Raw genomic sequence first — 4584 nt, 5'->3', positions numbered from 1 at the left:
TATATATATATATATATATCTATATTTATATATTACGTATATACATATACAGACAACGGTGTTTTTTATATATTAGATTACTTCCATGACCCAATTCACTTGCCTGCTATTCGAATAAAAATCTGGTAATGTGCAAGATGCGACGAGTTGAAACCAACATTGACGATAAACTCGTCGCTATCTTCTAAAGTAGCGTTCCAAACATTGTATGTGAGCTCGTTCTTCGTCTTGGTTTCCTTGCAGTTTTCAAAATGTTTGCAAAAATGTTTTGGCTGACCATTGCCGATGTAATATACTTTAAGTAATAAATCATAATAGAATTTATTTTTAAATTATAGAAAATATAAAACGATCAAAACTATTTGAAATTATTTATAGCTAGATATTAATTATGGCAAAGGATCAGGTGTATAGATTAAAGGTGTAAGATTAATAGTTTCGTTAAGATAAGGATAGAAGTTAAATTGAACTAGGAAGTCTAGATAAGATAGAACGATAATATATTAGAAAGAGACAGATAGTTGTTTCCCCGTAAATAATAAATTATCCATAAATTTCGATTCAAATAATATATTAATTAAATAGGAGACACTCTCAACAGATAGGTAATTTAAATTAGGTTAGTTTAAGATATGATTTAGGTAGGAAAGTACTATTAGTAAACATTAAAAGTAAAAGATAGGATCAAATTGCGCAGCATACTCAAGCGGTCACCTTGCGCGCAATTACGCGGTGCTACCAGGCTTTTGTTCAAATTAATATAAAAACGCGCTACGAACGATGTAAAAATTCATTCGCAATAAAGTTATCGGTGAAGCTCGAACAAGCTTCGAAGTGTAAAATAAAGTGTTTCTCCTATCCGAGATAAATCATATTACATGGCGACCGTGACGTGGAGCCTGAATCTAAAAAAGTAATAATTATTAAAGTGCAGTTAAGTGTAAATTCTAAGTCCTACGAAAAAGTGGACTTTGCGGATTATTTGGGAGAAAACAAAAAAAAATTATTAAAATCAGTTAGTGCGAATTCAAAGTCCCATATAAAATTGGACTTAGGCCGTAAAAATAAAAGTATTTTAAATTCTAAGTCCAACGAAAAAGTGGACTTAGTGGATTGTTTGTGAAAAATCAAAAACCAACTTTGATTAGGTGCAGTGGTGGAAATTTCAAAGTCCCATAAAAAATCGGACTTGGACGCAAAAACAAAAACATGTGAACAAATTCTAAGTCCCATAAAAACGTGGACTTAGTCGAATTTGGAAAATTTGGTGAAAAAAAAAAGGACTCAGACGGCAGTGTAAAAAAAAAAAGTTGAAGTGAGTGAGCGTAATAGGAGTGAGTGCCATAACGATCATAGAAACAAAAAAAAAGGACAGCTACAGTCCAGCAAAAGTGAGAGATTTAATCGTGAGTTGGATTATTACTTCGGACACCAACAAATACCGCCTTACCGCGGGACAGCAGTCACCGCCGTAGCGGAACAGTGAAACAAAAAATAATAAAAAAAAAAAAAAGGACAACATCGTAGCGGCGAACGAGTACATACAACTACCTAGCACCACGTAGCGGCTTCTACCCAGCACCAGCAGGTACCACCCAGCACCAGCGGTATAGGGACAACATTATTTACCACTACCGAGGCAAGCATACGTAAACCCTTAAAGGGCCAAGGTTAGTAGGGAATTTTTTTTATTATTGTAAATGGGATATTATATTTAAAAAAAAGGGCTAAAAAAAAAAATGTGCTACTATTGATATCAGTCAAAAAAAATTTTTTTTTCGCGTCCTGCTCATTGGTGTTATTTTCCTCCTACACTTTATGTTTTGTCATTTGCCAGCATCAATTGGTGCATGGATGAATTGGAAGAAAAAGTTCGTAGGCTCAAAACATTGGAAATTCGTCTAAGCGATCCAAACAAAAGTCACAGAACGTGTAAACTTACAAGTGATAGGCTACTAGCTACACAAATAGTAGCTGGAATTCAAGCCGATATTATCCAATTGGAAAAAGTTATTAGCGAAGAAGAAGTCAATTCCATAATTCTGCGTTCCCGATATATTTTCTCTAACATAATATCTCACATAAACCAACACCTAGGCATAGCTCGAAAACATATAACTTTCAAAACACTTTCCAAACTGGTTATAATTTTCAATAGAATGGCTCAGTTAGATATTAAAGTAGCCACAGCACTCGTACAAGTGTACGATGGTTCCGCTGATAATCTTGATTCTTTTGTAGATTCCGTAACTTTATTAAAAGATTTATCAGGAAGTGTTCAGGAACAAACAATAATTAAATTCGTGAAAACAAGGTTAACTGGCAAGGCACGTTTAGGACTACCTCTGAAACTTGAAACCATAGAGCAATTATTGAATGATGTAAAAACCAGGTGTCAGTTAAAAGTATCTCCAGACAACATTGCAAACAAACTCAAATGTCTAAGACCAAAAGACACGCAATCACTATGCGACGAGGTAGAAAAATTAACAACAAAGCTTAAGAATTTATACTTAGAGAAAAATATCCCAGAAAATGTCGCCAATGAAATGGCAGTTAAAATTGGCGTCACAACACTTATAGAAAAAATCGACAATCCAGAGACCAGATTACTGCTTAAAGCAGCCGCATTCTCTTCAGTCTCGGCAGCTTGTGAAAAAGTAATAGAAAATGAATCAAGCAATACCTCACAAATCATGCCTGTAAGACATTCCGGTTACGGCAATTATTATAATCAATTCCAACAGCCACCTCACTTTTCAAATAAAAATAGATACCCAAACAGATACCAAAAGTACCAAAACTTTAACCAATCATATTCAAATCGTAACAGATACAACAATAATTATGACCACGGATTTCAAAATAAAAACAGTTACAGAAATCAAAATAACTTTAATAATAGGCAAAATCACAACAACAATAATTACAATAATAGCAGGAGAAATAATTATTCAAACAGCCAGAACTTTGCCCCAAGGGACAATAATGATAATAGGCAATTCAATGAATCATCAAATAGGAGAACATATCCAATAGAAACTACACGCGAAGAGGACTCTTTTTTAGAACAAAAGAGAACAACCTCATACCGAATGCCAATCCTCACAATAAATCTTACAACAAATAATTCAATATTAGTAAAAATAGATTTATCAAACAACACATACTGCAACCTCCTTATTGATACAGGTGCAGATATTTCACTCCTCAAAATCAACAAAATAAGTAACGTAAAAAGTATTAATGAAAATATGAAAATCAAATTGACAGGCATCAGTAGTAATTCAATCAATACTTTGGGAACAGCCTATGGCAAAATAACTTTTGGAAATACATCATTGTGTCAAGAATTCAATATAATTCCAAGTTCAATAGACCTAAACGTAGACGGCATTTTAGGTAGAGATTTCCTTACGAAATATAAGTGTTTAATAGATTACGAGCATTGGCTCCTTACCTTTACGTGGAAAGGTATAACGATAGAGCACCCAATTGAAGAAGATAAAAAGTACACTTTTACTATCCCTGCTAGAAGTGAATTTATACAAAGTATTTTTTCACCCAAAATCAAGGAAGACTCATTAATACATTGTCAAGAAATACTACCTGGAGTATTTTGTGGAAATTCAATTATTTCAAAGGAATGCCCATATGTAAAGTTCATAAACACAACAGAAAAAGACGTGCGTATAAACAACAAAAATTTCAACCCAACAATAGAACCACTCAAAAACTATACCATTTTTTGTGCTAAACAGAATAAATTGAGTAGTAGTTTCAGATTAAATACCATTCTAGAAAAATTAAATATAAATGACACTCCACAATTTGTTCAAAATGATTTAAAGAAGCTTATATCAGACTTTTCAGAACTATTTTGTCTAGAAAATGATCAAATAACAACAAACAATTTCTGTGAACAATCAATTCAACTCAAAGATAATAATCCGTTATTTATACCAAATTATAAGCAGATATATTCTCAAACCAATGAAATAAATGCCCAAGTTAATAATATGTTCGAAAACCAAATCATAGAACACTCAATGTCCCCATATAATTCACCAATTCTTCTAGTACCAAAAAAATCCCAAGATATTTCCAAAAGATGGAGATTAGTTGTCGATTTCCGACAACTAAACAAAAAAATTCTTCCTGACAAGTTTCCCCTACCCAGAATAGACACAATATTGGACCAACTGGGGCGAGCCAAATATTTTAGCACCCTCGATCTCATGTCAGGGTTCCATCAAATACCTTTAGAACAAAACTCAAAAAAAACACTGCATTTTCAACTCCCACAGGGCATTAGGTGGAATCGCATACGAATTTGTTTAATTTTTAACCATGGCTTAAATTAAGCGATGGTCTATTTTAGCCGCTCGAATTTGTCATCGCGTACTGTTTCAATTGACCATGGTTAAATGTTAAACCATTGGATGCAATTTCGATACAAAGCCTACTTTGCGCTTTGATTACAAACACGTATAAAATGTTATTGTGAACGTTTTCAAACCAATTTTTAATAAAAAAAACAACTTCTTTGTTTTTCTTTATTGTTTAAAATTGTCATTGGTACAT

At 33.0% G+C, this 4584-nt stretch overlaps 1 long non-coding RNA gene across 1 annotated transcript; it reads left to right on the top strand.

Moving 5' to 3' along the window:
- The first annotated feature begins 313 nt into the window (after window positions 1-313).
- LOC131263696 (uncharacterized) lies at window positions 314-1572 on the top strand. Its single transcript, XR_009178256.1, has 2 exons — window positions 314-913; window positions 1149-1572. It is a non-coding gene; the product is annotated as an uncharacterized LOC131263696 (long non-coding RNA).
- The last annotated feature ends 3012 nt before the right edge of the window (window positions 1573-4584 follow it).

Source organism: Anopheles coustani, chromosome 2, assembly GCF_943734705.1.
Source record: "Anopheles coustani chromosome 2, idAnoCousDA_361_x.2, whole genome shotgun sequence".
NCBI classification, from domain to species: domain Eukaryota; kingdom Metazoa; phylum Arthropoda; class Insecta; order Diptera; family Culicidae; genus Anopheles; species Anopheles coustani.
The sequence above is the reverse complement of the archived record's forward strand: the minus strand, read 5'-3'. Positions and strand labels throughout refer to the sequence as shown.